At 39.9% G+C, this 9,360-nt stretch overlaps 1 non-coding gene across 1 annotated transcript; it reads left to right on the top strand.

Moving 5' to 3' along the window:
• The first annotated feature begins 6,086 nt into the window (after positions 1–6,086).
• LOC141625691 (small nucleolar RNA R71) lies at positions 6,087–6,193 on the top strand. Its single transcript, XR_012535457.1, has one exon. It is a non-coding gene; the product is annotated as a small nucleolar RNA R71 (small nucleolar RNA).
• The last annotated feature ends 3,167 nt before the right edge of the window (positions 6,194–9,360 follow it).

Raw genomic sequence — 9,360 nt, 5'->3', positions numbered from 1 at the left:
TTAACTTCGTTAATGAGAGGAGTACATTCTAGAGCAAGGCTCCCGACTCGAATTTCATTCTTCGGGTTTGGCAAGAATTCAAAGCAATCCACAAATATTTTCCCGATAAACACCCCTTTCAAGTGACATGGGTGGATAAGATGGGAGTAATCGACATTGTCTTCGACAGAAATAAAGTTAGAGTGATCGCCAAATGGATTGGTGATGTTATTGGGTTTAATTGCTGGGATCGGGAGCGTTCCGTTCTCAATCATGTCTTGAATTTCGTGTTTCAGTCGATAACACCTTTCAGTATCATGGCCTTTCCCTTGATGAAAGGCACAATAGGCATTTGGTTTATACCATTTACCTTGTTGCTCAGCGGGTGGGTCCGGAGTTGGACCAATAGGCTTCAGCTTTCCTTGGGCTATGAGCCTTTGGAGAGCGTATGTATAAGTGCATCCGATATCGGTGAATGCCCTAGGTGTTTGGCGCTGCGACTTCTTCGATTGCCCTTCTAAGAGATTGATGGCTTCATCAATATGGGCCGTTGCTGGGGCCTTGCCCTTAGACGATGAGGCCCCTTGGTACCCTTTCGGCTTTTCAGCCTCTGCCCTTATGACATCATCTTCTAGCTTTATCCCGATTCTTATCAATTCTTTGAAAGAGCCAAAATTCTGGTATTTCTGAGCATTGCGGTAAATAGGTCGTAGATTCTTTACGAACTTATCTACCATTTCAACTTCGTCAGGCTTCTTGGCTAATTTCACGCTTTCAGCGCGCCATCTTGCAAGGAATTCAGTAAAGCCCTCTTTTTCCTTCTGTGTCATTACTTCCAAAGTCCTTATGTTGGTTTGAATCTCAACATTGTGAGCATAGTGCTTACAGAACTCCACCGTAATATCTTCGAAAGTGGGGAAGTTCTTAAGGACAAGATTGTAGAACCACGCCTTCGGGTGTTCATTCAGAGATTGAGCAAAAATTTCAGAGAGCATGTCAGCAGGCACTCCCTTCAGTGCTAAGTACCCTTTATAGGCCTTAACATGGTGGACTGGATCTTCGGTGCCTTTGAACTTTGGGATGTCAGTGAGTACCATGTTCGTGGGCAACTTATCCTGAACTAGGGCATAGGCCCTAGCATTCTCATAGTGGATGTTCTTCCTCTGGGAGAGTTTCAGACGGTCTTCAATGAACTTGAACCGTTTCTCCAGATCAGTCAGAGGTGGGGTAGATAGAGGGGAATCTTCACCCAGCTTAGATTCGATTGCATCCATTCAGGTCATCATGAGGTTCACGGCCTCAGTGAGCTTGTTGACAGCATCTTCCATTGCTTGACGTCGGGTTTTGGGCGGCCTTTCTACAAGAAAACCCCGAACCGAGTCAATATTTAAAGTAAGAGCCCCTGCACACTTAAGGACACGACACCAACTTGACTCAAGCAAAGACTCGACTTGAGACGGATTAACCAAAGGTTCGACTCACGGTTGGATTTAGACCTTGATTCATTTTAGACTCGACAAGACGACATGACTCAAGCTGTCATAGCTCGATTCTAAACTGGACTCGGTGTGACTAAACCTGTGATTGGACCAACATAGTCCTTAGGTTGGAGTGAAACGTCCTAAAGGGCCTAGCTTGGACGTTTCTGTGGACTATCCTTGACCAAATGGTCGACCAACATGACTCAAAGCCCAAGAGGTGAGCTTGGGTGACCCAACAGGGTCGTGTTCTAGACTCTTGGAGCGAAAACGCCGGCCTAACACGGCCATGATCCGGACACGACTCGACGCATTTCATGCTTGGTTAAGGTTCGAGAAATATTTTGGATTTGAATTTGAAGAAAAACGAAGGATCGATTTGAAAATGAGATTTGAAATGGGCAGCACGCCGGCTATAAAAGCTTATTTTGGCCGAAAATTCTAGTCCTATTTGGGCAGCATTCCGCGTTTTGAAAATCACGTTATTTGAAAGTAAGTTGTTCAAAAGTTCGGTTTTGAAATTGACATGGAAATTTTGAAAAGACTCGGGAAAAAACACCTTGCACATTGTCATTCTCATGTTATAAGGATGTATGCTCCTAGACATCTCTAAGTCTCGGCAAGTCTTCTACAAGAAGGTCTATGCCCTCCATCCTTTTGCGGTCTTATAGAGCAAGGGCCTTTAGGTAGAGTACCTAGAAGAGCATCCACACCATCAAGAACCACGCGAGGCGGAGCGGAAGCAAGCAATGTGCGAGTTCCTGGCATAGTGGGACGTCGCCCCCCACGCATCACAAAGAAACGTTGGGACGGCCCGGGAAAATCCTTAAGGGTTTATGCATGAATCGTAGCACTATGAGTAATGTTTTACTTTCCAATACTTTCTTTTCAAGTTTCACCTCGGAGGAAAAGACCCTAGAAACAAAGTGTAACTAGTCCTCTTGTCCCCAGCGGAGTCGCCAAACTGTGGACAAGGCCCTCGGGAACTGCGTCCGCGGGATCCACACTAGGCATAATTGACTCGATGTTCTTTCGAATCGAATTAAGACAAATTAGAGTCGCCACCAAGTTTTATGGGAACTTGGAACCGTTCAAGTCAACTTTACACCTTTCATCGAAAAGCATAAAGCCAATCGACTACGAGTGATTAAAGATAAAGACTTGTACCCTATATCACTCGATTTGAATGACTCTCGTAATCCAATGGTATTTAGACGGATCCACAAACCATAGATCTTGAGTAAGGAGTGCGGGTACGTGTTAGGAAGCCCATAAGGACACCTAACCCCGCCCGTCAATAACGGCCTCTACTAAGTCAAGTGTCGGATTTCAAACAAGGTCATAGCTACTACGATATATGATATGCAAACATCGTTTTCAAAACCCTAACATGTGAAGTTTCTATGTCGATTTAGATGCAACTAAACTAACTTTGTCAAAGTTGTAATTTAGCATGTGGGTTGATTGATCTAATAACATACAAAACAAACCAAACAAGGCTTAGGGGGAATGGGGGAGCCGTTGGGATCTACCCTATTACAACCCAGGCATTTCATGCCGACACAACGAGAAATTAGAGATACAACTCGATCTAAAATACAACGCTATACACAAAAATGTACATGACGCATTACACGGCCATTCGGCCTAGGAAAACGTGCACAAAGGGGTGGCCCACGGCTTACATGACTCACGGCCTTGGGTCACTCCTCGTAATGTGTGCTTTCACTTAATCTCATCGAATTAGACATAGGGCTACGCACCAAAGCATGCATTAGCATAAATCGGGCCATGTTGCTTTAAACAACATGCGATTTACTACGCTCTTACATGCATTGGGGCACAACCATCTAACCAAACAAAACTAAGGTTTTTGGAAGAGGTTTTGACTCGATAAAAGAAAGCTAACTTGAAAATTACAACTCGATGAACAAACGATAAATTATAAGCGACAAAACAATAAAGAACAAACGATGTAAAACAAACGAAACAAGAAAGACCAAAGGACACGGCCAAGCCATGGCCACTCTAGACACGACTACCCTAGGTCCTAGGTCAGGTTCATTAGTTAGATCAATTTGCAAAGCGAGTTAGGAAACGAGTTAGAAAACAAGTTAGAAACGACGTTGATCGATTGAGAAGATGTCACGCGAATGTGTATTCTACACGGCCTAAAGGGGTCGAATTAGGTCAAGTTCGCTAATTAAGTTAAACTCATCGAGTGTTAATAAGAAGGTGCTAATCACGCACTCTTATACTAGCGAGAAATCAAGTGAAAAGAGAGATGCATTCAATTAGGTTATAGAATTGTTAATCGGTTTTTAAAGCTATGTCGATGTACCCTAACGTGTCTAATTAGATTATTAAACTGATCTAATGTCATTTAAACGAGTTATATGTTAACAATCCGAGGTCATACTAACATGTGACGTGTCCTAAGGTGGGTCGAATTACACGAAACAAAAGAGGGGTCAAAAGCGAAGAGCGAAGTTAGAATTCGTTTTATTAATGCCCTACCTTGAACATGAGGATATGTAAATGAGACGGGGGTTACGACCGACTGATTTAGCGGTTTCTTTCCCATCTCAAGTCAACGCGGGTGTTCATGGTGATACTTTAACTCATACTCGGACTAAACTAGTTTCATAGTTAATGATAACAATCGATAAACAAAAACGATAAACAAACAAAAACGAACTATAAGAAAACAAACATAAAAAAACGAAATAAAAGGGAGAAAGAGGAGGATTTGATGCACCCTCAACCTACATGTATCGTTGACACCGTCTTGGGTCGTAATCGATGGTAGATTTTATCTCGAGAGGCCGTCGTCGACGAAGAAACAAAGCAAACAACACGTTTTTTGCAAATCTGGACAGCAACTTTCAAACTGCGATTTCTCACTCGTTTCACGGTGAAAATTCGATTTAAAAGATGTTTTGAAAACTAGAAAGAGAGGAGAACAGAGATCTTAAAACAACCCCTGCTCGTTTTGAGTTATTGGTCACGAAAAACGAGGACAAACAGAACTGGACAGACAGGAAAAGCCGCGAAAACAGAGTGTATAACACTCTGTTTTTCGAGGAAATTCGTGTACTCTCAAGGGCAATTTGGCTCGTAAATATTTGTCTAACGTATAGATGGATGTTGTACGGTTAATTTGGAACAAGGAACTCGAATTTTGATGGAGGTTTGAAGGGAGAACGAAAGGTTTCAAAGAGGACACACAAACTGATTCTCAGTTTGTGAGTTGGTTTTGTCGAGGGTTTTTGAGAGGCAATTAGGGTTTGTTTCTGGAGTTTAAAGCTTGTAAGTGACGGTAGTATGTATGGAGAACTTAGAGGAATGAATGTATGGTGAAGGGAGGGTATTTATAAGGAGTTAAGGTAGGGTTTTAGAGGGGAGAGGCAGACGGGCTCATTTGCGCATAGCTGCTGTCCAGCAGCTTTTGTGAGGGTTTGAGAGGCTTTGTGACGGGTTTTCTTGGTGGTTAAGGTAAGGTAATATGGGTAGGATACTAGGGTATGGGTTAGGGTTAATGGGAACGGGTTTTGGTGGTGTTTGGAGCGGGTTTTGGGCTCGGGATTTGGCACGCAAAACAGGGGGCTGCTCGTGTTTTTGCGGGCTGTTGGGGGGGGGGGTGTTTGGGATGGGATTTGGGCCGTGGTTATGGGGTTCGAACTGGGGTTGGATGGATAGAGGCCTAGGTTGGTTAGTGTACTCGAGATTCGTGCCAACTCGCAAAGAAAACGGGCTCAAAAACCGAGCTATAATCGAGCTCCAAAACACGTGTTTGAAACGAGTTTTTTTTCGATTTTTAAATCGATTTTTCAAATCAATTAACACATTAAAATAAATGACTTTTCAAATCAAATACACTCATAAACTGATTTTTCAAATCAAATATTTATTTTATTTTCAATAAAATAAAGTTGGGAAAATAAATTCAAAATAAAATAAAATAAATTGAATTCACCTAAAAAAGCTTTAATTTAAATATCATTTAAATTAAAATACTCCGTCGACAACGCTCATTCTACATCGTAAAACGAACCCAAATAATGACAATGACAACTAAAGAATACATGTGTCCTATCATCATCGGGTGTTTGTCGGGTTCTCTATAAATTCCAATATCGACGGATATGGGTATCTACAATGAGTTCTTTTCCCATTGACAAATTGGTTGTTATTGTTGTTGAACCCTTGCCTTGCACTTGTGGATTCCCAAACTCCATTCACTTGCTCATAACACTCTTCTTGGATGGGTGAAATCAAGGGACACCCAATTGGAGTATGCCCTTGTTCCCCACATAATTCTCAAGACAAGACTTGTTTCATGCCGGAGCTTGAAGGTTTGGAGTTCGACAAAGCCATTTGTTGAGTCAATTTATCTAGCATTCCCTTAACCTCAACATTCAACACTGAACTAGGATCCTTGTTCTTCCCCTTCCTCACTTACCAATCACTTCCCCAATCCATAGTCCGTGATGCCATCTCCTCAATTAGCTCCTTGGCCGCTTTATGCCCCAAAATGTTTAAGGCACCTTTTCCCGACCCCGCATCCAGTGAAAGCCGAAGGTCTTGGGTTAACCCCTTGAAAAATTATTCACTAACTCGGCTTCAGATATGCCGTGGTGGGGGCATAACTGTTGGCGTCTCTTGTAACTCTCCCAAGCCTCGTATAGTGTTTCATCTTCTTCTTGAGTAAAACTTTGTAGTTCACTCTTAACTTTTGCCATTCTTGAGGGTGGGAAGTACTTGTTCAAAAATGCCGAAGCTAACTCATCCCATGTCTTGAAAGAATCCGCGTCACAATTCTTTAGCCAATCCTTGGCCGATCCCCTAAGTGAACGGGGGAACAACCTAAGGCGTACCGCATCATCGGAGAACCCATTCATCTTGTACATGTTGCAATTCTCAAGGAACTCATTGAGATGGTCATTAGGGTTTTCCAAGGGACCTCCTCCAAATTAATTGTCTTTGACAAGCTTGAGCAAGGCATTTTTGATCTCAAAGTTATTAGCTTGAATCCTTGGCCTTTGGATGCTTGGATTTACTATGTGCTTAGGAGCCATAGTCTCTCTTATCGGAACCGGTTCATCTATGATGTTAGGTTCTTCTACTTCTCCAAATGGATTCTCAAACACTTCAAAGGTTTCTTGTTGATCACTTTCTTCTACCGATGGTGTGTCTAGTAAACATCTTCTTCTTAGAGAATTTAGTCTTCTTGCCGTAGCCTCAATTTGAAGATCAATTGGGTAAGTTGGTTGACCTCGTCTTTTTCGCCTATTCATACAAAAGACCTACATAATCCAAAGAAAAGGTTAGTAACAAAAGGACTTGGTCTAAACATGAACTAAACCAATTAATATCTTGCCTTTGCTCCCCGGCAACAGCGCCAAAAACTTAATGGTATAAGTTTTACCTCGCAAGTGCACGTATCGTTGCACTGGTAAGGGTTGAACACGAGGATAACATTAGATTACTAATCGTTACGTTCAATGGTTTAGCCAAGTCAAATTAAAACGGGTTTGAGTGTTATCTAACAACTAATCTAGAATAAGAAACAAATGAACTAAGTGAGTACTAAGATTAACCAACAAGCAATTTAATACGGGTTTTAATCAATAAATGAGAGGACTAGGGCGTGACTTCAACCACCGACACTCGTGTTTCACAACTTAATTTCATTATTTATTTGTCTAGGGGTACTAATTAGGGGGAAAGGCCTCTAATTCGTCTACTAACTCCCTCTCGGGCTCATAGTAGGACACTAGTCACCCCGACCTACCTCCCTCCCGGGTTCGTAAGTCGAAATCTCCAACACAACACTCAAATACCCGAGAACATGCGCTATTCTAAAAGTACCCAAGTATTAGTCAAGGTCATTAAGTCTACGATAAATCCGGGTCATCGCAACCTTTCTCCCAAAGGTGAAGTTCAAACCGATAATTAATAGGCACCCTCCTCAAGTGCTCCCTCCCGGGTTCAACTCGAATTGGCAAAAGGACTAAAAAGGGTAGTCTAGTCTTAACCTAATCAATTCCCATTGATGGACAAGGGTCAAGAGTCTACTATGGTCCCAAATAGAGGATGAACAAATCAAATCCTATAACTAATCCCGACTAATCCCCCTATACAACCACCCAAGTAGAATTAATTAGACAAAACATTCATGTCGGGGTTTAATCACACCCTAGTAGAATGACTACTCACGAATCATAGTTATTTTAGCAAGTCAACTAATAAAGGGGGATGCTTTAACAATAAACATGGTAATATTATGAATTCTATGATAGAACATGCAAACACTATAAGCAATAAGGAAATCTAATAATAAAACTAAGAGTAGATGAATTAACTCAAAAAGAACCAAACTTTATCAAATCTAATCAAAGGCACAAGCTTTATGTGAATAACTCCAATTAAAAGCATGAACAACAAACAAGAGAGAGAGAGAGAGAGAGAGAGAGAGAGAGAGAGAGAGAGATTTTGACTAAACTATCGAAAAACAACAAATCCCAACAACTACTAGCAAAAAGAGATCTAACATCAACTGTTGAAAGAAATTGATGAACAAAGGAGAAAAGAGAAAAAGGAAAGAAGCAATACCAACTATGTAAGGTTGAATAATAATGAAGAACAAAGTAAGAACAATAATATTAATCTTGATTGATGAAGAATGATTGACAAGTTACAAAGGATTTGAGTTTTTCTCTCCTAACCTTAAAAATGTCTTCTCAATTTAGGATTAGATCCCTAATTTTTTGGAAAAGTAGCTATATATATCAAGTACAAAAAGGTAGGTGGAAATACAACAAAAGGCAAAAACTACTTCCGAGTGAGAAAATTGTACCTTGGCGGGTACAATTATACCCGGTCAGGCCAAACTTTACTCGGTCGGGTAAAACGTTAAAATAGGCTAAAAAAAGCTAAAAACGCCAAACGGGTGAGAGATACCCGGCCGAGTATAGTTGTGCCGGTCGGGTAGGATGTTGCCCGGTCGGGTGGGATTAACTCCCTCGACTGTAATTACTCCTTGTTGCTTCATTTCTTCAAGTAAATCCCGGTCCAACTCCGTCCCGCATGAGCTCCCGAGCAAGACACCTACAAGAAGGTCAACAAAAGCAAGTAAAATGGCTCGAAAACTCATATAAGCAAAGCATGGTAGGAGGGACACGGATCAAGCTAAAATCAGTCAAAGCGTCATACAAAACTAGCCAAGGGACAACAAAAAAGGGGTCCTAAGCTGTAATACCCCGTAATTTGATAAGTATTTATAAGAATAATTTATATAATTCGAATAATTAATTGAAAGGGCATTTAACTGAATAATTTCAAATAAGACGATAACTAATAATAAAAAAATAGATGAGTCGGGTAATATTGACTGAGGGGTTGACTTACACATGATAAAGGAGTTTGACTTGAGAATTTTAAGACTAATAATAATAATAATAATAATAATAATAATAATAATAATAATAATAATAATAATAATAATAATAATAATAATAATAATAATAATAATAATAATAATAATAATAATAATAATAATAATAATAATAATAATAATAATAATAATAATAATAATAATAATAATAATAATAATAATAATAATAATAATAATAATTATAATAATAATAATAATAATAATAATAATAATAATATAATTTATAATAGTAATAATTGTAATAGTATATAACATAGTTTCCTAATATCGCTCTATAAGACCTACCTTATCATTATAAATAGATGGTAAACCTCAACAATAGTCTTTATTATTCATCAAATATCAAAATAATTCACAAAAGAGAGAAAGGGAGAATAAGGAGGAGAATAGCAAGGAATTTATCGTCTTTTATCGTCTCAATGTCATATCTTAAGACAGTTTCATGTA

The sequence above is a fragment of the Silene latifolia genome, chromosome X (assembly GCF_048544455.1).
Source record: "Silene latifolia isolate original U9 population chromosome X, ASM4854445v1, whole genome shotgun sequence".
Taxonomy (NCBI): Eukaryota; Viridiplantae; Streptophyta; class Magnoliopsida; order Caryophyllales; family Caryophyllaceae; genus Silene; species Silene latifolia.
The sequence above is the reverse complement of the archived record's forward strand: the minus strand, read 5'-3'. Positions and strand labels throughout refer to the sequence as shown.